At 35.1% G+C, this 25050-nt stretch overlaps 2 long non-coding RNA genes across 4 annotated transcripts in view; one reads left to right on the top strand and one right to left on the bottom strand.

Moving 5' to 3' along the window:
* LOC140843101 (uncharacterized) overlaps positions 1-25050 on the top strand; it is a 500637-nt gene that overhangs the window by 7990 nt on the left and 467597 nt on the right. For all 3 annotated transcript variants that reach the window (XR_012120577.1, XR_012120579.1, XR_012120578.1), the window contains exon 3: positions 13648-13880. This is a non-coding gene — a long non-coding RNA (uncharacterized lncRNA). The remainder of the gene's footprint in view (positions 1-13647; positions 13881-25050) is intronic.
* On the bottom strand, positions 6-23050 carry LOC140843102 (uncharacterized). The gene is made up of 3 exons (XR_012120580.1): positions 22975-23050; positions 6295-6344; positions 6-550 (listed from the first exon to the last, which is right to left on the bottom strand). It is a non-coding gene; the product is annotated as an uncharacterized lncRNA (long non-coding RNA).

Genomic DNA, 25050 nt, shown 5'->3' with positions numbered 1-25050 from the left:
AGAAGAGCTACTCTCATCTCCAGCCCATTGGATTTACAATAAGGTTCTGTAAATCCTGGTTATGGGAGAAATAGCACCCAATGTTAGAGGCCAATTAACAGCATGGTCCACATCTGGAGGACATTGCCTCAGTTTCATAAGGTGTTTCCTCAATGCTGGCACCATAACAGAGTCTTCAAAGGGCAATCCACAGTCCTCTCAAGCCAGCTGCATCAGAATAATGGAAGACAGAAGCCCAGTGAGTTCCATGAGTATGAGCTCGTTGTCACACAGTATAAAATTTTCATAATAAAGCAGGGTCCTTTCTCAAGGTTCCCTTCTTGGGTTTGTAAACTGCCTCCAGTCCAGAATTTGATTGCAGGCCATGACTCTCTATTTTAGTGATTCAAGTCAAACTTCTGGTCATTAGACTTAGAATTTTCCACTTACAGAGATCAAGTGAAGATTTAGTAGACTTCCAATCTCAGACATTGTAGTTTTCATATCTAAAAGTTAAATTTGGGTCTATTTTTTATATCTTCCAAGAATCCTTTTAATATGTTGAATAAACCTGAATGCATGGGAGATAGTAACAACAATTATTTTAATATCTTTATTGATTCTATCATGTCATCTCTGATATGACATTGTTTACTTTTTCTCTTTAACATGAATCATATTGTCCTGATTTTCTGCATACATGCTAATTTTTGTGTGATGTCAGACATTGTTAATTTTACCTTTTATCTGGATGTTTCTGTGTTTCTACAAATGTTCTTGGGCTTTGTTCTTGAATGTGAATATTGGAAACAGCCTGGTACTTTGGGGTCTTACTTTTAAAGTTTATGAGGTGGACCATATCACCATCTAATATAGGGCCAATCTTGCCTCACAACTCAGGCAAAACCCTCTTGCTACTCTAAGTGATGCACAGTGAATTATGAAGTTTTCCATTCAGGGTAGAGGGAACAAGAACTATTCCCAGTTCTCTGTGAGCACCAGGCTCTGTTTATCTCTAATCCTTAGGTAGTTTCCTCCAACTCATGTGCTGATTAGTACTCAGCTGAAGACTGAAGGGACCCTTTCAGATTTCCAAAGTTCTATTTCTATAGAGCTCTTTTCTCTTAGTACTCTGCCACAGTGTGAATTTTAGTCACCCTATTTGGTGGTTCCTCAAAAACCTAAATGTAGAATCCCCAAATTCCACAGAAATTCCACTACAAGCATATTTTATCCGAAAGTACTAGCAGCATTTTTCACTATAGCCAAAAAATGGAAGCAACCCAAATATCCATCAACTAATAAATGTATAACAAAACGTGGTATAGTCATTCAATGGTGTATTATTTAATCATAAAGAGAAGTAAAATACTTTTACATGCTGCAACATGGATGAACCTCAAAAACATTGTACTAAAAATATAATAAGCATGCTCTCAATGAACATAATGTAGCCTATATGTTCAATGAGAGCATGTGTATTGTATTTAGCTATTCTACAATGATAGAGAAACCACATGGTATACACACATAAACCACACATACACGCACTATTCTTCTGTTAGCTTTTAATTCCTGTCAAAAACTATTTTTTTAAAGAAAAAGTATATTACATATCCTTTCAGAATTTATGCATTTCACTTTGTGTGTAGCCCTTATAATCTTCTTTGAAACAATGTGTATTCAATTCTTTTGCCCATTTTTTAATTGGGTTGTGGTTTTGAGTTGTAGGTGTTCTTTATATATTCTGAATCCTAGTTCCTTATCAGATATGTGATTTGCAAATATTTTCTCCCATTTTGTAATTTGTCTTTTCAGTTTATTGATACTGTCCTTTGATACATAAGGTTTTTAATTTTGATGAAGTACAACTTACCTATTTTGTTTTTTTTGTTGTTGTTGCTTCTGCTTTTGGTGTCATATCTAAGAAGCCATGACAAAATTTAAAATTATGAAGACTTACTACTGTTTTCTTCTGAGTTTTATGGCATTAGCTCTTGTGTTTAGACCATTAGTCCATTTTGAGTTAATTTTTGTATATGGTGTGAGGTAGGGTTGCAACTTCATTCTTTTTGCATGTGGAAATCCAGTTGTCCCAGCACAATGTTAACTATTCTTGTCATGTATCATGGAAGGTATGAGAAGCTAGAGGGTTGTAGTTATGACTTCCTAATGAACTGGATATTAGCAATGTTATCTTCCTTAATTAAAATTTAGGAAAGTTTATTTATTGGTCCCTGAGAAGGAAGATAAAAAAAGAGGGTAAACATAAGCAAGGAGATTATCTTTTAGGTTGAATAGAGTATCAATATCCATATGACTGGCATGTTCCAGAGCCTACAAAACACCTGGGCATTCACACACTGTCTAGAAATATAACACATAATTTTATTTATATACTCTCATACTTTCCATTTTCCAGAAGCTGTACTCTCCCAGGTAAGGGAAAAGCCTGTGGTGCTAAGGAATAAATATTTCAAGTGTTCCAAACTTTACCATTCTGTGTTTTCATCTCTGTGCTCCACTAGTTCTTTTTATGATACTAAGCTAAAATGAATGGTACTGCCACATGTTAAGCTTCACAAACCCTCACATTTCCTTTATACCTTGGTTTAGGTCTAACAAAACATTTGCTCCTTAAATTAAGGAAAAATTGGAATTTTTATAACAAAACTTTTTAAATACTAAAAACAAAAAATAGAAAGTATGGAAAAATAAAAATGTAATCTGTTCCCTGTATACTAACAATGAAAACTAAATCGGTTTAGTATATGTTTATGGAACACCAAGGATTGCTTTCCTTTTTCTTCATATATGCCAAGGTGACGTGTTTATTCAAGTGTTGACTCGTGATAGATTTGGAATATCCCCATAGTTAGGCAATATATTTCTCAATTTCATTTCCAGGTTTATCCAGCTCTCCATCCCCAAATGCAGTCCCAAGCTATAATTCTTATGCTTTAGCCAACCCTGTGAGCCAAGACATGGCCCCATATTTCCCAAACTAATCCTAAAGATTGCAATTTCTTACTTTATTAACCCAATCTTCCACCCACCCCTGACCCAATCATCACAGGTCTTTGTCTTTCACCTATTTTTTTTTTTTTTTTTTTACAAAAGTTTTGTCCTTGTCAGCTTTACTGACTGGCTGTGAAGTTAGTCCTACTTCAAATGAAACCGAGTTCCTTTACCTGAATTAGTGTATATTATCTGCTGTGTATCAACTCAGAACATATGATATTCTAAGGAGAGGGAATTTTCTTATCAGAAGGTAGCCAAATTTTGGTATTCTGAATCTAAAGTTTCTGCCTTAAGAGGGGATTTAAAGGTTTCCACATTTCTGTTCTCCAATAACAATTCTTGGAAAACTAGAGGAAAAACACACATGAGTTTTTGAGGCAAGAGAGGCTCATTCAGAAGGAGAGAGATATTGGTACTAAGTGTTCAGAAGGGGAAGGTGACTCTTTCTGAGAGACAGGGATATCAGAGTCTACTTGCATGCAGCTCCTTTAGTGGGGAATGGCTCAGTGATGCTGTGAAATATCAACCCACTTCACACTGCTGCCTGGAGGGCAGTGCTATATAGGTCTTTGCAGTTGAGCCTGCACTCAGTGAGTGGTGTCACCATGACAGGCTTATGGAGCCTGTCAGTGGATCAGTGCCCAATATACAGCAGAAGATAAGCTGCAATAACAGGGTATCATGAGGCATAAGGAGATAGTAACTTCGACAAAATAAATACAAGCCCACACTCTCCACTCCCCTCTCAATTCTGGGCAGGTACCAACTATACCTCCTCCAGATCCTTAGATATTTCTAGGGAAGAAAATATCCCCCTCTATTAAATACAACAAATATAATTTTTTACAACTCCAGATGGTGGGAACTTGGAATATGATTTGGTTTTAGAACAAATAAAAAAATGATTTAGTATGTGGAGCAGTTCATATTGGCTGTGCAGTTGATCTAGTCTTGGTCTCTCAAGCAGCTCTGTTTCTGATAGAAAATGCCAACATACCCTGCTGGAACCTATCTGAATCCTGTCAGGTCTACTGACAGAAGTAGAGTTCTTATCTTTCACAGTTTCTAAAATCCTTTTTCTATTGAACTGCCCACTAAATTCCTGTTTTTTTGTCAATGAGAAATCTCTGAATTCTCATCTTATTTGCAAAACAGAAATGAATAACAGATATTAAGTTTAATTATTATTGAGGGTCAGGAGACTAGCTCTGTCCACTGCCACAGACCCCTTTAAAATTTCCCCAGATGCTCATAAATGGTACCCATCTAGAATTCTTTCACTCTAAGTTAACAACTTGAAAACTGTTTTGCAACCATAAAAGTATTAGTGAATGTCCACTAAAAATAAAAGTTAAGGTTTAGTTAGACCTCCTAATAAAATTTACTTAGTTGTGTCTATATCTGTACCAGTTGTATATTTTATATTTTAATTTTATTATGTATGCTACATATTCTCAAATGTTCTCATTGTGTCTCAGTCTTTTCATAATCTCAGTTTGAAATATTAAAACAACTTAACCTTATGATGATTCTCAGTTCTTCCATTAACCACCTCAGTGATATTGGACAAACACTTCTCGTTTCTGGACCTTATTCAACTATAAGATAATTTTTGTTAAATTATTTTTAAGAAACCTTATAGTTCTGACTGTCAGGGTAATTTGAAAACACTATGAAATATGGTTCAGTGGCCAAGGAAATGCCTTCTTTAATTTCTTTCTAAGGAGTTAAATAGTTAAATTGTTTAAATATATTACTTCTTTTAATTACTCTTTATCACTTTAGGTTTTTAATATATTATCAGTTGCTAAAGGAAGAATAATATTATATACTGAAACAGGTATTTTCCAAAAATATATAAATGCTTAAGTGCCTTTACAAATTATGTGTGAGTCTGAATTCTTTGCCTAGTTTTAAATAGTGAATGTATTCTTTTATAATGCATGTTCGTGTGGTTCATACAAAATGAAATTATTTGAAATAATGAGCTTCCTTTATATAGTTGAGAGGTTATTGACTGACTATCTTGTTTTCTTTTGCCAGTATTATGCTTCCATTTTGGGGGCCAAAATTTAAAAATAGATTTCATGTTTTACAAAAATACATTTCCCAGTGCCTGTTTAAAAAATCGCATAATCTATTAACTCTGGTCCCACATTCACATGTAGTAATGATTGGCCAAGGTGAAACAGCAACTGTCCCTTTAGGCAGGACATAGGTTTAGGGTCATTCCCTGGTTCCCATCACTCACACTCACACTTCACTCATCGTTACCTACCTGGGATTTCAGCCAATATGTTTATCTGCATTTATTAGGACTATTAATATTGAATGAAAATAAGCCTTTCCTCTGCATTTATAATAAAAAAGGTTTGGATTTCTTGTCACCCAAAATTAGCATGGTTTTCCTCAAGCTTTCTGAAATGAGGAATGTGAAACTTTGATTGGCATAAGGTCCAAATAAAGACAGGCATTGAGTTATATATTCTTCACAAAGAAAATTTAGTATTATATTTTCTTCATTTAAATTTGAATGCCAATTAAATGGACATAATATCTTCATTATAACTCCTGATATAATATTTTTCATTATAAGGAAAATCCTTAGAGGATTAGTAAATTACTTAAAAAGTAGGTGTTGCCTTTATTTTCCTTTTTTCCCCTTCCTTCTTAAAATGTGTTTAATTTTGAAGGAGAAATCTGGAACCAGTTGAATCAGAAAATTACCTGATGTCTCAGTTATATTTCTGTTCTTCCCACTAGGGAGTCTCACATGAAGGGTAGAATTAGGAAATAATGTGTTGTGTCCATGGAAGTTCATGTGGAAGGAAATAGAAAGAGACCTTAAGGTATTCCAAGCTTTCTGGAGTTGCATTACTCAAAAGTTGCAAAAAATTTTTTTCTTTGATACTGTACCACATTTCCCAGCCTCCTAAATCGGCCACTTGGCATAGATAATTAGTTTTTCTGGGTTTCATTGTTTGCTTGTTCTGCTTTATTTTGTTTTGAGAATTTGGTAGTGATGCTAGAGACAATGAGACAACTTGAGATGTTTTCAAGCAGATATACAAATAGGAAAACCCCTTCACTATGGTAACTTACAAGGCTGCTTCCTTCTCACAGATTATTTCTGATTAAAATACCGTCAAAAAGTGACATTAGCCTGTCTAGCAGATGCAGTACAGGTAGTTTCAGAGTGCATTACAGAAAAATATGTTAGATATTTAAATTCATTTGTATATGAGGTTATAAAATCCAAGGCCTATCTGTGTCTTATTTCTTGGATATACTTACTGATACATCTGTAGTATGTGACAACTCAGAGGTTTACGGGTGTACAGTCACTGTAATGAAGACAGATGCAAATTACTCAGGAGGAGCCAAATTGTAAAGTTTATACATTTAAGCAAGGTACATGATGATACGTAGCCCTTATTTTACTATTTTTAGATGAGTGCCTCTCAAAATCTTAAACTGTATCTACATAAGCCTCCACATTTGCTAAGCTGATAGATTTAGTACTACTTACTACATTGTTCTTTAGTCCACATAGAATGAGAAAGAAATTATATTCACATTATGCAACTACTTTTGTAGTTAGACAGGATAAAGTTTTAAAATATTTTTTAAATAGTGTATTTAGTACACAATTTAAATTTCAAAAATAGCAGTTAATGTTGAAATAAATTTCTAGGCTCAAGATAGAGCCATTCCTGTTCCAGCCTGGAGTGTCACTTTAACAACCCAAAACTTAGATAACTTTCATGACCCTGTAAATGCTCTGCTTGACCAGAACTGCAGTATGTCTAGCCAGCCAATCCCACGTGCCAAGGCAACTCTGGGCCTGTCTCACCCCAAACATGGTTGACTACATTGCCCCAGCCAATCAGATATTTTCTATTTTTCTTTGCTTATTCTTTATTATTAATCCTATAAAAGCTCCTTTGTTTTGCCCCTTTTTGCAGTTTTCTGAAAGGAGACTCTGCTTCACAAAGCATTACAAAAAGTTGGTTTGTATCACCAAAATTGTCATCTTTAATCATTTTTTAACACTATCAATGTATAGTAAGAAGCACTAAATTATCACAGGTATGTGAAATTTCAGAAACATCAAGAGATTATCATGCTAATATATGTTTTTGATTTTCTAATCATTAATCACATACTAACCAATGTTGTATATCACAATAGGACCCTTAAAAGAGAGGACAATAAAGCCACTGCAAGGCCCTACTCACCAGTAGTCCCAAAGGAATAAATTGTCTAAACACAAGTAAACAACCCCAAGACTTAAGAGTCAAGCCTTGTCCCCAGTAATATTCCCAAAACTACCACTTCACCTAGGAGAAAAAGGTGAATTGATTCCTTCTGTTTTGAATACGGAGAAGTCAACAAAATGTTCACGTACTGTTTGGTCCCTTCTCATCCGTATGTACTATATTCACTTCATTATGCTATTTTACCTCCTTCCTCTAGTTCTTCACTTTTTAGCCTTGACCTCTTCTATTTTGGCCCCATTTGCCAGACACCCACAGTGGTGCATCCAAGAGCTGAGTTCCTCAAAGTCTCCTCTATTACCTTCACATTAATCACAACTACTGGTGAGCTAAGTATTGACAGGAAAGGAAGGAAGTTATTACTAAATTGAACATAAATAGATGTTAATATGTATGTTTGTATATGAATATATATGTCTACATGTCCATATATAATGTGTATGGATATGATTTACTAATATTGTATTAAGGATATTTATATTTATATTCATAAATTTTATTGGCCTGTAATTTTTAGCCCTTACAATGTCTTTATCTGTTTTAGTATCAGAGTAATGCTGGCTTCAGAAACTGTTTTTGAAAGTATTACCTACTTTCTCTTCAATGTTCTGAAAGAGTGTCTCTATGATTGGTATTCTTTCTTTCTTAAATGTCTGACAATTCATCTGTTAAGCTATCTAAGTCTGGCAGTTTCTTTGTACAAAGTGCATTAATTACTTTTTGGAAGATCTAGAGCTGTTCAGACTTTTAAAATGTATTGTTATGCCACGTTTGCAATTGTGTATTTCAGGTATTTCCCCATTTTGTTTGTTACTGAATTTCTTGACATGAAATAGTTCATAATATTTATTTACCTATTAATGTCTTTAGGATCTATGGTGGTGTTCCCTCTTTCATTTTTGATATTGATAATTTATGTCTTCCTTATTTTTTCTTACATGCCTATGTACAGATTTATCAATTTTATTGACCCTTTCAAAATAAAGCTCTTATTTAATTTAGTTTTTCTGTTGTTTGACTCTTTTTGTTTCCCTGTGTTTCAGTCTTATGTTTTGTTAAGGTTTAATTTGCTTTATTTCCTAACTCCTATAGTGGAAACAAACCATTGAGTTTTAGACTTTTCTTTTTTGCTCAAATAAGTATTTGAAATCATAAATTTCACTGTGCACTTCATTAGCTGCATTCTACAAATTTTGATATGTATTTTTATTACCACTCAGTTGAAATTATTTCCCATGTGATTTTTTTCTTTGACCCTTGTGTTCTTTAGACAAGTGTTTCTTAATTTTATTTACACATATATTTCTTTAGATTTGTGTTTCTTAATTTTTAAGATTTCTTTATTAATTTATAACTTGCTAATGTTGTAAGTAGAGATTTTTGTAAGATTTCAGTAGTTCCCAAATCTACTGGGACCTGTTTAGTGGACTAGCATATAGTCTTGCTGAACATTCCATGTATATTAGATGTAGTTTTTTTTTTAATGTCAAGTAAGTTGAGATGGTTGAAATTATCATTCAGATTTTCTATACCCTTACAGATTTTCTAGATCAGTGCTTTCCAAGAAACTTATCTGTGGTGATGGGAATGTTCTACCTATGCTGTCCGACATTGTAATCACTAGCCACATATAGCTATTGTGCACTTGACATTTTTATTCCATTGAGTTTCATTCTTATCTTTATTATCTCCTTTCTTACTTTCACTTTGGAGTTAATTTGCTTTGTTCCTTAGCTCCTTAAAGTGAAAACTTAGCCAATTGACTTTGGCCAAAACAATTTAAAAGGAAAAGAGGTATGACACCTCTGTGGAGCCAGTACATACATGCTATTGCTGCATTCCCTTTTTCCCCTCTGCTATCAGATTGGCAGTGATCCATATAAGGAAATACAGATAACATCAGCCAACCCTCACCTGAAATGACTGTGAGAGAGAAGTAACCTTTATTGTTGAAAAATTAATGGGGTTGTTTGTAACCCTCAAGATAATCTAATCCAGAGTTTCTCAATGTCAGCATCTGTTCATAGTGGGTTGGATAATTCTTTGATGTAGGGGACTGCCCTGTGAATTGCAGATTTTAGTAGATTAGCATATAGTCTTGCTGAATATTACATGTACATTCTAGAAGCACCCTTTCTTCCACTGTGAAAAACTGTATTGTCTCCAGAAATTGTCACATGTCCCCTAGGAACAAAAGCTACTGCTAGCTGAGAGCTATCAATAATCTATCCTGACTCCTACACAATTATACACATGGGAGTAACAGTATAAAAATGAAGGTCTATACCACACTCTATCCAAAAATCAACTCTGGATTAAAGGCATATAGGTGAGCACAAAAGTATAAAACATATATAAGATAATATAGGAGAATATTTCTGCAGGTGGAGATTTCCTAAAAGAGACATGAAAAACATAAACAATTAAATATAGGATTAATAAATTTGATAACCTTTAAAATTATCTATTCATCAAAACATTCTAAAGAGAATGAAAATATAAGCCACAGGCTTTGAGAAACTATCTGCAACACATAAAACCAATAAAGATCAGCATACAGAATATCTATATATTTCTCCAAGTGACTATTTAAAACTCTGAATTACTCAATAGAAAAATCGACAAAATAACAAGAACAATTTTACGAAAGAAAAATTTTATGTGACTACACAGCATTTATGTAGTTATGAAAGAATGCTCAATCCCATTACTAATCAGGAAGATGCAAATTAAAACCACAGTGAGATAGATCATATCCATCAGATCAAAAAAGTCTTAGTATCTGACAGTATCAGATTTGGCAAAATATGAACCAATGGAACTCTTATCCTCTCTTGTAAATGTGTAAATTGGAACAATCTGAAAATAATTTGTAGCCATCATTAATAGACTTTCAAGCTGTTCACAGAAATTTCTTATCTTCTCCTTGGCATATGCTAAAATTACACCACCTCTGAAAGTTAAGGGTGGCTATGTCAACAGTATCATTTTCAAGGGGGAGGCTTTAAGACCTGTGAGTGATTGAATGAGTTTCCCTCCTCTTTTCCATGGTGACTGATAACATCTCCTGAAGGAAGAAGATGTGGAAGAGAGACGCTCCTCACCCAGATCCCTATCTAAGATGAAACAGAACATATCTTCTCTATGTATTCCTTTATTTCACAAACTATTTTTAAAGCCATCCGTAATAATCCTGACACACAACAGTCCATAAAATAGATTGAATCATGAGAAATAAATAAACCTTTGATCTTTTAACCACTAAGATTTTGGAGGTCATTCTAGTCCATTATGAATGCTATTGTACTACTAACTAAAGTTGAACATAGTTATTAGCCAGCAATTCCAATAGTTGGTATTTGCCCTATAGACTCTGCACAAAGAAGCCATCTAGGAGAATGTTTTACAAGAACATTACAATAGTAGAAAAAAATATTGGAAAAAAATGGAATATCTAGCAACTATAAAAAAATAAAGTGTAGTATAGTCATACAATGAAATCCTATTGAGAGAATTATTGAAACATACATAGCCAAATACATCAGCATAGATAAATATCGAAGTACATTTTTGAGAGTAAGAAGCAAGTCAGAATAGATACAGTAAGATTCCATTTTGTTAAATACAAAGTATGAAGAATTCATGGAAGTTGCATATTGTATTAGAATTCATGCACAAGTTAGAATATAGAGAAAACATAGGAGGTGATCAATACAAAATTCAGGATTGTAGCTTTCTCTGGGTAGTGGAGGAGAAAGAAAAATGTACTCAAGAAAGTGCAATAGAGCTTTTAACTAGTACAGGTTTCCTCTGCTATCCAAAAGTAGAACAGGAATATGAAAACTTGTGTATGCCAAAATTACAAAATATCTACATTAGTACAGCAATGGCTTTTTCTGTAAATGTGAAAATCATCTTTGAATTTCTTTTGGTTAGCAAAACATAGGTATTTCATAAAAATGAAGAGGCATAATGTAAGAAAGCGGGGGATGCCTATAATATTCTATTTCTTAATCTGAGTGATGGAAGTATGGATGTCCATGTTATTATTATACTGCAACCTATCTTTATACATTACATGTATCTTATCTATGTATTCCTTGATTTCACAAACTATTTTTAAAGCTGTCAATAATAATCCTGACACACAACAGTCCATAAAATAGATTGAATCATGTTTTGATAAATGGCCTATATAACTCCTTAAGAAAGGTCTGATTTCATTGTCCAAGAACACAGATGGAGATGAAATTGATGATATCCTAATTCTGTTTAGATTTTTGTGGGATGTTGAGCAATTCACTTCTTAGTTCTGTTTCCATTTTTATGTTTATGGAATAGCAGTGATATACCAGTGTATTTGAAGATTAATGTTTACAAAATACCTTGTACCTGTAATAGTAACATATCCTGTATTAAAATGTGATATTACCACTGAAAATAATTTATTAAAAATTTATCTTATCTTCTAATGGTACTTCTTGAATGAGTAATGAAAATTTGGGCAATCTAGATCATCATTGGCCTGGTTATAAGTGATGATAAGAAACATTTAGCTTAATGGAAGAGATTTAAAAAAATGATAGCAATTAAATTTTTGAAAGCTGAAGTTCAAACACATACCAAACCATGAAAATACTTTAATAGTGCTTTTTGTATGATGAAAAAAATCTGTCAGGGACATACAAATCCATAGGAAGAGTGTTTTGAATGGAGTATAAACATGCAACCTTCCTACTTAGGGTGTTAGCACTGAATGCCAAAATGCCATGCTGCTAGCTCTTGGTGTTAACTCTTAAAGATGACAGGTAAACATCCACACAACATTAGTTCTTTCAAACGGTCATGACAAGATATTGTCATTGCCAAAAGCACAGTTAAATTACCAGTTTCCCATTTTTTAAAGTGCATGAGGTCTAGTACAATGCTTTCTTCAAAGACAAGTAAAGAGAGGAGATTAAGTCAGGCCTTAATGAAACAGGGTTTAGTAGAGAATTGACTCCAGTGTAGGGGAGCACAGATATAATGTCTGTGGTAACGTGATATCAGGTAGGATCTGAGTTAGCAACAATTATCTCTGGGGTATGACCTGATGTGTGGAAGCACTCTAGTGGTATTATCTGGAAAATTTAACATCAAGGAAATCCATGCGTGTTCTAACTGGACCTCAGTCAAAGCCAGGCATATAGAGCCTTGTCTAAACAAAGAGAAGTCACAGATTAGGATTTAGCAGGCTGGAAGGCTTAGTAAAGTTTGCTAGCATGGAGTTGAAATGTAAATCTGAACCCAAATTAAGCTACTGATCATAAAGAAAAGATAAAATGTGTCTATTAGCTTTCTCTGTGTTAACATAAATATTTAGGTTCACACTAACAGCATTACGTTTTTGTTCTAAACCCATCTCAGCTATGAATGGAAATTTGAATAGTCTATCAGACTTATGTGATTTCCTATTTTTATACCACAGTTAAATTTTCAAGGTGAAGGACCTCTGTACCTGCAATTGGCCAGATCAAAAAGAAAGGGACTGGTTATAAAAACCGTACTGTTCACTAAGCTACATTTATAGATATTGAAAACTTTGTATTTAATTATCTGAACCTGTTTTGAAAAATATAATTTCCTGAGGACTACTTATAATCGATATTTCAGAACTGTGATGGGTATTTTCTATTTGTCCTTCTAGTTTTACTTTCACACCTTCCAAATCCTCTTCGTGACCAAGAAGGCTGACATCTAGGAATTGATTAAATGGACAACCTTGTCCTCTGGCTTCTGGAAGGGATTGTCCAAGTGAAGCTCCTGCACTAAGTTAGAGGGCAGGAGGGAAATGAGATTGCTTATTTATTCCCTATGTTAGCTATTCTTTAAAGTTATCTCCCAACACTTCCTCCCTTCCTTGTACATACATGCCACCCTTCACAACAAGAGTTGGAGCTTATTTCTTCTTTCCTTAAATCTGGGCTAGCCTATGACTAGCTTCTACAAATATAATGTGGCAGAAGGACATTTTAGGACTCCCAAGCCCAGGCCAAAAAGAACTGGAAATTTCTACTTGCTGCCTCCTGCAACTAAGCCAATATGCTGTGAGAAGGCCAAGGTAGATGGAGGCACCACAAAAATGAGAACTGAGGTACTCTAGCTACATCAAGCACTAATTAACAGCCAGATGTGTGAGTCATTGTGTTAGTTTTTGGTGTAAGCCAGTCTCAAATATGGCGCCCAATATAGGTTGTTTCCTGTCATTCATATTCCTGTGTGCTTTCCTCTCACATTGTACCAATGCTGGTTTGTATGACCACCTGAATACTATAGAGATGACAATAGGTCAATTCCAAGATTATAAACTGCTCTGTGGTTTTCATTTTAGTGGCCTTATCTCAGATCACTCACTTGGAGAAGCCAGCTGCCGTTTCATGAGGACATTCAGGCTGCCATCAGAGAGGGTCTGTAAGAGACTGAGACCTATCTACAAACACATGAAGCGGACCTACCAGACTCCAGATGATGGCAATTCATCTGACAACTCGACTGCAATCTCAGGAGAGACTCCACCAGAACCACCCAGCTAAGCTGTTCCCAGATTCCTGGCTCATAAAAACTGTGAGAGAATAAAATTTTACTGTCTTCAGCTGCTAAGTTTTGGAGTAATATATTACATACCAATAAATAACTAATGCATCCATCTTAGGTATTTGAATTCAAATGAGCCCCCAGATAATTGTAGCCCCTCCTGACAAGAGGAGCAGAAAAGGCTATCTGACCCAATTTAACATATAGAATAATTAGAGATAATTTATTTTAAATAGAGACATTTATTTAAAACCATTACATTTTATTTTTTATTTTTTTCAGCAATAGATAACCAAAACATAAATTGGTACCAAATACAAATCTAAAACATATGGCATTGGCTTTGGGACCTGGTAGTGGGTTTAGGCTGTAAGAGCATCAAGGAGAGTCGATGGTATCTGGTAAGACAGTGAGGAAATGTTATTTGAGCCTGCAACAACAGTGAGTTTGTTTGACACTGGAGGATGACAATGCTGTAATTTGTGGCAGTATGAAAGAAAATATATCTAATGAACTTCTGTATTTGGTTAAGGAGGTTTCTAGGCAGAATGTTGTAAGAGTCAACTGGTTTCCTTAGGTATATACGATCATTAATAGGGTGAAATGAACTAAAGAAGGAACCATTCATTTTTCAAGCAGTATCTAGAGTACAGGTCAGCAGTTTCTGTATTGGGCTGGATAATAAATATTTTAGGCTTTTCAAGGTCTATGAAGTTGAGTAGCAATTACACAACTCTGAAGTTATAGCCCTTAAATAAAAACAACTAATGTTTAACAGTAGCTTTTAAGGCACTTATTAGTGAATAACTTTTCCTTTAAAAAGAAAATCTTTAAAAATTTTTCAACATATTTTTAAATTGTTCCTTAAAATAAAAATTTTTTTTTTGCTGTTTTATATTTAGTTTCCCACCCCTTATTAACAAGCTAAGATCAAGTTGATCTTCTAATTGTTACTTTAAATTAAGTGAACATCAGCAATTTGGTAAATGAATTATTGATTAAGCATCTACTATAAATGATAGAATATTATATTCATGTCAATAATGCTAGGTATCTTGTAAATTTTTCAGTGTATTTGGTAATTTTTAACTTAGATTTTTAACAATTAAGGTTAGATTTAACATTTTATTAAGGTTTGCCCAGAACATATTCAGTTTATGCCGATTGTCTCATTATTACTATTATTACGTTTTTGTTCTTCAATCTTTTATTTTTTTTAATTTTGGTATCATTAATATACAATCACATGAGCAACATTGTGGTTACTAGACTCCCCCCATTATCAAGTCCCCACCACATATCCCATTACAGTCAATGTCTATCAGCATAGCAAGATGCTAGAGTCACCACTTGTCCTCTCTGTGTCATACTGTCCTCCCCATGCTCCCCCCTTATATTATATGTACCAATCATAATGCCTCTTATTCCTCTTCTCTGTCCCTTCCCAGTCCCTTTCCCTTTGGCAACTGTTAGTCCATTTTTGGGCTCTGTGTGGCTGCTGCTATTTTGTTCCTTCAGCTTTTGCTTTGTTCTTCTGCTCCACAGATGAGTGAAACCATTTGGTACCACTTGTCTTTCTCGGCCTAGCTTATTTCACTGAGCATTAATACCCTTTAGCTCCATCCATGTTGTTGCAAATGGTAGGATTTGTTTTCTTCTTATGGCTAAATAATATTCCATTGTGTATATGTACCACATCTTCTTTATCCATTCATCTACTGATGGGCACTTAGGTTGCTTCCATTTCTTGGCTATTGTAAATAGTGCTGTGATAAACATAGGAGTGCATATGTCTTCTAGAAACTGGGGTCCTCCATTCTTAGGGTAAATTCCTAGGAGTGGAATTCCTGGGTCAAATGGTATTTTTATTTTGAGCTTTTTGAGGAACTTCCATACTGCTTTCCACAATGGTTGAACTAGTTTACATTCCCACTGGCAGTGTAGGAGGGTTCCCCTTTCTCCACATCCTCACCAGCATTTATTGTTCCTAGTCTTTTCTATGTTGGCCATCCTAACTCTTGTGAGGTGATATCTCATTGTGGCTTAAATTTGCATTTCCCTGATAATTAGCAATGTGGAGCATCTTTTCATGTGCCTGTTGGCCACCTGAATTTCTTCTTCTTTGGAGAAGTGTCTGTTCATATCCTTCACCCATTTTTTAATAGGGTTATTTGCTTTTTGTGTGTCGAGGCATGTGAGTTCTTTATATGTTTTTAATGTTAACCTCTTGTGGGATATGTCATTTACAAATAAATTCTCCTAGACTGTAGGATGTCTGTCTTTTTGTTCTGCTGATGGTGTCCTTTGCTGTACAGAAGCTTTTTAGCATGATGTAGTCCCATTTGTTTATTTTTTACTTTGTTTCCCTTGCCCAAGGAGATGCATTCAGGGAAAAGTTGCTCATGTTTATATTTAAGAGATTTTTGCCTGTTTTCTTCTAAGAGTTTTATGGCTTTGTGACTTACAGTCAGGTCTTTGATCCATTTTGAGTTTAATTTTGTGTATGGGGTTAGACAATAATCCAGTTTCATTCTCTTGCATGTAGCTGTCCAGTTTTGCCAACACCAGCTGTTAAGGAGGCTGTCCCCATTGCCTCATTATTACTATTACCATTATTATTATTGCCCTCTCTTATTCACAAAACTGTACTTCTTTGAGTGATAAATTATCTGGTCACCTTATCTCAAGTGGTAATTATATTTAAGACAAAATTATGCATACTCATGTCAGAAAAGAATATTAGAAATGTTTAAATATTTTAAAGGCTAGTTTTTAGGTTTTTGTTGTTGGCCAAATAACAGGGTCAAAGTATCTTTAAGTGTATTTGAAATATTAAGAAAGTTAACATGAATTTAAAAAATAATTTATATAACTTTATAACTACTTTAGACCTAATTGGTTGGAAATGCACATTTTTCAAGATGAAGTAAGCTTAATGATAAAATTATATCCCATAAATTGACTTTCATAATTTTTGTCTATGGAATACTTTCTTCCTATTACTTGAAGAAGACAAATGAGGTTTGAAACCACAAAGTAAATTAAGGGTTTCTTGATCAGTAGTTACATAAATTAGAGGGAATGTCAATTTTATATTAATATTTAATAATAAGTTGATTAAACTTTGATTGAAAGCTGGTTTGTTTACATATTATGTAAATTGATTTTGAAATAAAGTTTAGAGATTTAGATGATGTTTACATTATGTCAATTTCTAAGTTTACATATGCCACATAACTTTTGTTGCCTAGATGACAGCCCCTAGTTAAGGTTGAATTTGGAAAAAATAGTAAAATGGTAGAATAATCATTAGGAAGCTTTTCAAAATTAAATTTGAACCTCACTTTATTCCATCATCTTCATTCTTTTATAGTTTAAAAGGAAAGAAAGAGATCCTATGTACTGATATGAAAAAAATCTCTGTGATGGTTGTTCTCTTTTGGAACCTTGTTTGCCAGCCCTACCCCTTGCTCAAACTCATCCTCTGATCTTGTGACTCTTGCCCCTATGAATGCACCACTCAGTCTCTCTTGATTTTCCTATCAGATAAAGGACTGGTGTCCAAAACATACAAAGTATTCTTAAAACTCAGCAATAAGAAAACTAATAACCCATTTAAAAAATGGGCGAAATATCTTGTCACTTCACCAAAGAATATATACAAATGGCAATAAAGCATATGAAAATATGCTCCATATCATATGTCATGAGAGTAATGCAAATTAAAATTAGATACCTCTACACATATATTACAATGACCCCATCCAGAACATTGACAACACCAAATACTGGTGAAGATGTGAAGCAACAGGAACTCTCATTCAGTGCTCATGGGAATGCAAAATGGGATAGATGCTTTGGAAAACATTTTGGCAGTTTTTTTTTTTTTAAGGAAGCTAAATACAGTCTTGCTCTACATAGCATTTCCACTCCTAGGTATTTACCCAACTGATCTGAAAATGTATGTCTGCAAAAGAAAAATCTTCATGTAAATGTTTAGTTTTATTCATAATTACCAGAAATTGGAAGCCACAAAGATGTCCTACAATAGATGAATGATAAACAAATTGTGGTACATCTATAAAATGGAATCTTATTTGTTGGTAAAAGAAATGAGCTGTCAACCCAGGAAAAGACATGAAGCACTCTTGAATGCACATTGCTAAGTGAAAGAAGACATTCTGAAAAAGTTACATACATATAGTTGCAATTGGACATTCTTAAAATAAAATATGAAACTTAAAACTACAGAGACAATAAAAAAATCTAGTGGTTACCAGTGGTTCAGGAGGATAGTGAGAATGTTCTAATAGATGAAAAATAGTTTTTTATTTGAGGGGGTAAAATTATCCTGTGTGATATTATAATGGTGAAAACATAATATTATATATATATTTGTCAAAATCCTATAGAACTTTATCTCACAAAGAGTGAACCTTAATGTATGCAAACATTTAAAAACATATGTAAAAGTATGGAGAATCCCAGGATGAAATGCCAACTATGATAAGAATCTGACTGTATTACAAGTATACAAAAAAATCTCAGTGAAGGAGATAGGGAGGAAAGTTGCTAATGTAAATAACTTCGGAAATGAGTGGAGCTTCTAGTGTACAAGGTAAAACTCTTTACTTTTGTTGATAAAGTTGTTTCCGCTAGGGGTATGAGTTAACACTGTTAATGTTATACATGCATATATACTTGAATTAAATGACTAAATAAATGACTAAGAGATGGTGGAATCCAGGTTTCTCACTGTTAGGTGGAGGTTAGAGATAAGCAAGGTAAAGAACTAGAATGATCCATGTGGTAAAGGATCAGAGCTGGAGACATCAGTATGAGCTCATGTTTAGCTTAATATAGATACAGATGTTACATATAGAAATATTTATAGATATGTGTATATACACAGGTTAGTATACACAGTTATATTTTCTTACTTTGTCAATTGGGTCTTTGCTTTGTCAAACAGGTCCTAGAAGCAATGACATTGCTGTAGTAACAAGTGTATTTAGCATCCAGATCTTGTTTCCAGTACCATTCCCCTGTAGAAGGGACCAGGGATTTTTGGATAAATGATTGGTGGTAGGACTGCATCAGGAAATATGTAAGTTTGGAGCACATCATGTAGTGCTAGAAAGTAAGGAAATGTTATAGACTGAATGTTTGTGTCCCCTACCAAATTCATATATTGAATCAAACCCTCAATGTGATGGTATTTGGAGGTGGGGTCTTTGAGAAGAAATTATATCATGAGGATGGAGCACTCATGGATGGGATTAGTGCCCTTAAAATAAGAGGTAAGAGAGGTAGCTCTCTTTCTGTCATGTGAGTATGATGCTAGTCAGCAGTTTACAACCAAGAAGAGGTTCCTCACCAGAACCTAAACTTGTTGGTATCCTGATCTTGACTTCCAGCTTCAAGAATTGTGAGAAATAAACTGCTGTTGTTTATAAACCACCTAGTCTATGATACTTTATTATAGTAGCCTAAACTAAGACAGTAAGTGCTCAAAACAAAACTAAACAAAACAAAAATCTACATTGATGGGGGTCTATGTTGAAGGAATAACAGAACCAACTGAAAGAATTGCAAATGGTCAAAACTAGATGTTTATTTTGAGCATCAAAATAAATAAAGGAGGATTGGATTATAATTCAAAGTGTAAGATAAGTGCCCAGGAGTTCCATGATGATATAAATAAATGACTGCATAAATAAGTAAATGGGAGAGAAATATCGAATTTCCCTTGTAAAATTACAAGTATTTTATGTAGATACACTGCCCTTTTAAGAGGGGGATATAAACCCCTACTCCTTAAGTGTGGGATGTGTATAGTGACTTCCTTCCTAAGAAGGAAGTATGGAAACGGGTAAAATGAGCCATGAGAAAATCTGACAAATACTACTTTAGCCATGTGATCAAGGTCAATATCAAAATCAACATTAATAAATTATAAATCCAAGTTGATAGCATGTGTCCTTGGTATCATGTGATAAAATGTCTCTACCTATATAGTTTTGCCTCCCTAAAACCCATCGCCCCAGTCTAAGAACTGAGAAAAAAAAACAGGCAAATTCTGAGGAGAATCCAGCAAAACTCCTCAAAACTGTCAAGATCATTAATAACAGCAAAAGTCTGAAAAACTGACATAGCCATGAAGAGCCTAAGGAGATACAGCATCTAAATATATAGTATCCTGGATGGGATCTTGGAACAGAAAAAGAATATAAGCTAATAACATAGGAAACTTGAATAAAGTATGGACTCTAGTTAATTATAATGGTTTAACGTCAGTTCATCACTTTCAACAAATGTACCGTACTGTCAGATGTTAATAATGGGGAAACTGAGTGTAAGTTATAAATGAACTCTGTATTATCACTGCAGTTTCTTTTCTGTAAATCTAACACTGTTCTAAAAGATAAACTCTACTTTGAAAAAAATGTCCAGCATAGAGTTTGACACGTAGTAGGGTGACAATCAGTGCAAGGTTAGGAAAGCCATACCTTTATGCATTCAAGAACTATACTCTTGAGAACAGAATAAAACATTACAGTTTAAAATAACCGAAAGGATCATCTTGTTCAACTTCTGTGTAAAGAAGAAAAATGAGAACAAATGGTTAAGGACTTGCATAGCATCATGAAGCAGTTAAAAAGTAGGTACTTTCCTAAACAGAATTGCTCAGCTAATGAGATTCAAAATTATTGGAGTTATTTATCTGTCTATCTGTATTATAAACTATCCTTTCTAATTTGAGTAGTTTTAACATCTTAAACAAGTAAAGTTGGGACCTGTAGGAACTTTAGTTAGGGACCTTTAAGAGACTGGTTGTACAAGTGCAGATTTTAATAAAGAAGACCCTTTCAGTGTCAATTAACCATTAAATAATTGAAGTTGAAGGAGATTAAAAGATGTAATTAAAAGTATATAGAAGCATGTTTTCAGATAATGAATGAGGAAAAAACAGGCATTGAAAAAATACATATTTTACATGTTGCCATGTTCTGTTTTTAGAACTTGGAAAACTGATTCAGTGGAGTTACTATAAACAATTCATTGGAATAACTGACGAAAAAACAATAAAAGCTTTTATCTGATAAGGGCCTATAGTTAGTGAAAGGTTTTTCCTTTACAAATCCAAAATTTGGAATGATTATGGATTAGGAGAAGTGTCTAACACAGGAGTCTCTTTACCAATTAATTCACGGTTGAGCTAAGCCCTAATTTCTTACAGATGTAGGTAGTATGGTGTTAAAGTTTTGATATTTATTTCGATATTTTATATGTTACATATATTTATTCAGTTTTGAGTCATTAAAATAATTTAGTCACTTTAATAGTTTATTTATAACAAGAAAAGCTCAATTATGTCTAGGAACTTGTGCTTTATTTTATCACATCTTTTCCATCTGGGTTAGAAATAGATCTAAATGTTAAAAACATACTATCCTAAGTAGATAAGTCACTAGCCAAACAATGATAAAAATAAAAGTTGCAGAGGAACTAACCAATTTTCAGCATGCTTGCCTAATAAATTAACCATCTTATGCAATGTGTATAGTTTTGATGCATAGGTCATCAATATCTTGCATAAATTATAAGTTGTAGGGATGGTAAAACCTAGTTACACCATATTCTTGTAAGAGTTGACACCTCCTTACACAGATGATGGCAGTTATTAAATATTGCATTCAGATCCATATATAAGCTAAAACAATGTTATAGATTATTTGGGAATAGAGGAAAGCTTTAAAAAGAACAATTCACAATGTTAGCTGTTGAAGCAATTTTTCAATAAATTTAGAAATAGGTCATAGGAATTCTAACAATCTAAAGAAAGAAACCCGTGCCAATTAAAGCTTTCAAACTGACAATTTCATACTTCTCTGGTGTAGAAATTACTTTAATTCTTCAATTTTGATTACTCAAGCTTTTTTACTTGTACTGTGAATGTACCTGTACTATAAGCTATATATGTATTATATTTTACATAGTTTAATTATTAAGATAATTTTCCATAGCTCATTAAAGTAATAATGTTTCTTAAGAGTGAAAGCCAAACGTCTGTAAAACCACATTTATAACATACCATTACACTTCTGCCATGATTGTCATCCAGATAAGCAAAAGACAAACAAGATAATCTTTTATAGAAGGGAAATAACTCAATACATACAAAGTTTCCTTCATTTTCTGCTTTTTACACTATTAGGTTTCTCCATTGTATTTCAATGCTATCTTCTGTCAAATGCTTTTCACAAATCCTTGTGAAATTATTCTGGAACTCAATTAATAAAGAATGTTTCAAATAAATTAATTGTATACTTAAAGAACACATCTAGAAATACTGATCTGCTCTCCCTCCATCCGCATTGTGAAGCTAAGCAGTTTTCTGCAGACTGCTGGTGCCCAGCTCTCAGAAGGCACAGCTGCTCCAGCTCAAGGGGCTGTAAGAGAAGCCAGTCTACAGTTTCCAGTAACCCTGGTGGATGAAGATGACCTATATAACTGGGAGGTGTCCATCCTTGGGTCCCTCAACACCTACTACGAGGGCGGTTACTTCACAGCACTCCAAGTTCGCCATGGACTTCCCTTACTCCCGGCCGGCCTTCACCAAGATGTGGCAGGTACTCCAACATTCACAAGACATGAGGGGTACGTCCTCATCTCTACCACCCCCTCCACTACCCCCATACACCGCCTCACGTCTCCCAGCACGCCCGCCCCAATGGACCACCCCGAACAGGAAGTTTCCCTCAGACAGGAGAACCCCACCCAGAACGTCACTTCTCGCCTCATGGAAAACAACACTTTCTCATTGGCTAACTTGAACGCCTTTGAGTGGAAAGAGACAAAAACAAGGCCTGGGAGTACACAGACATAATTATGGACATGCAACAGGACAGCTTGAAGCTGCTCATGATGCAAGCCGAGTATCGCGTGAAGCAAGGCCGGGGCGCCAGACCGGGCTCTGACTTAACGCCCACACGACTCCTGTGAGGTCCGGAGGACTAAAGCCTGAAGCTGAGGCCGGCTGCTGGTTCAGATGAGGAGGGCAGAACTCGCCTCGAAGAGCCCTCACACCGGATCCCCCGTCAACTAAACTTGCAGATTTTACCTCAGCAGGTGCGGACCGTGTGGGCTTTTGCAGCACCTCTGTGGGGAAGTTGGGGTTCCTACGGCCAGGATCCTCACTGGCCTTAAACCACCTGATGATGTATCCGTCCTGTTGCTAGGCTACCGCTTCCACACCCTTAGGCAATAAGCTATTATTGCGCTATACAGGGAGCTCAGCCTAGTGCTCTGGCTGGAGGCAGAGATGCTAGTGCTCGACCTCCCGCTGGGAGAACGAGCCGGGTAGTAAATCCTTTCACCCCAAAGAACCTTTTGCTGTCAATTTCTCTGGTCACGCTGAATACATAGCGAACTTGCCGAGGGCTGAAACCCATTGGCAAGATAACCCTGACGCCGGGACTACGCTCACGGAAGGTTTGTGCTGTCCCTTTCCTTGGGTTTTCATTTTAGTTTTTGATTTCCTTTCCTGTGTTTATCGTGGGTTTTCTTCTGCTTCAGAAAGGAGGGGCTACCCGCTGCCCATCACTCGGAACCGGCTCGTGCTGGGCTCCTGGCTGGGGCCTGTCCGGGCGGCTGGAGCCCTGGCTGGGCGCCGCGGGGCTCTGAGGCACCCACATCCCGCCCCATTCCGCAGCTCCTGCTGCTTGGAGCCAGGGGCTCGGGGTTCCCAGCTCCCCAGCGGAGAGATTAACTTGTAGTCACCTCTTCTCCCTGGTTGCCTTGGGACCTAAATAAAACGACTTTGTGAGAAAAAAAACAAGTCATCTCTATCAGAGGCACTTACTTTTGGAGAATAGCTCAATGGGACGATATGACCCTTAGTTTTCAGCTGTGTTTGGCCAGCGTCAAGGATATTTTTTATTTACCAATATTCTTATTTTGTCTTGATTAGACTTCAGCATGTTAAATCAGAGAAATTGTCAGTGTTGTTCAGTTACAATGGATTTTTATTTTCAGTAATTCTTCAGCAAGTAGAAACGGAAACTTACTTTTTTTTGGTGTTTTTCTCATTAAAACAAAGGGGCTGTTAATGTCTCTTTTTGCATTGAACTCAATTAGTCCTTTACATTTTTCTGTCTTCTTCCATTTTTGTTTTTGCTTTTTCTCCACTTAAGTGCCTTTCCTCATTTTAAAGTTAGGTCTTCTAAACTTGAATGTCTTCTGCCAAAATACTTTTTGGCAATCTCTCAGTGTTTTCAGCCCCCATGTGTGTTAGCTTTCAGGATTTTTCAGTCTGTTGGTTTGTTTTTCTTTTGAATTCATCTTCCCTTCCCCTTCCAATAGTTCCTGTATTGTAAACTTCAGCTTATTCTTACGGTGGAGGGAGACATATTCCCTATTTAGTAGATGTATTAGAGAATTCCTTCATTCCCAGAAGCCAGAAAGATCAAAGTACAGTCACAGGAATCTGATCCAATCACCTAAACTTGGGGCCAAGTAAACTGAGTGAAAGGAGCTTGCTGGTTCCATTAAATTTTATTCTTACCTACTTAGTGAACCCAGAAGATGGTTTTAAATTTAATCCAACTCAGTTTTTTATTATAATTCTTAAAAGCTCCAATTTAAAGCCTTGATGGAAGGTTCTGTGATTCACCCACAAACCACAAAGTAGAATTTTGCAGCAGCAGTGGGAGCTCAGAAATTCCCAGATTGTTTTGATGATAAGTTCCAAGAACTTGGCATGTGGTCCATTACTGCTGAATCCCTAGGACTACATTGTATTTGCTTAGTATTTTCCTATTATCTCCAGACATGGCTAGATAAACTGTGCTATCATCAAGTCCTAGCATGTGTAAAATCCAACTTGTTCTTTGCCTTTGTCTCATGGATGTAAGCCAGTTATTATAACCTCACTTATAATTTAGTGTTGATGAACACATTTCCATTGACACTGTATTTATGTCTGAAGAAATTGTTTCTTATTCAGTATTCACAGGCAGCACGATATGGTACAAAAGTCACTGGACTATTAGGACACCTATGTTCTTAGCCCTGTGATGTCCTGGCTCATTTGTTTTTTTCATATTTTTGTATTAGGTAGTTTTTGCTGTAAGGAATAGAAACCAACCCAGCTAATGTTATAATTTCTTGGGAAGGTATAGGAAGATATAAAGATAGC

The sequence above is a fragment of the Manis javanica genome, chromosome 8 (genome assembly GCF_040802235.1).
Source record: "Manis javanica isolate MJ-LG chromosome 8, MJ_LKY, whole genome shotgun sequence".
In the NCBI taxonomy this organism is placed as follows: domain Eukaryota; kingdom Metazoa; phylum Chordata; class Mammalia; order Pholidota; family Manidae; genus Manis; species Manis javanica.
The sequence above is the reverse complement of the archived record's forward strand: the minus strand, read 5'-3'. Positions and strand labels throughout refer to the sequence as shown.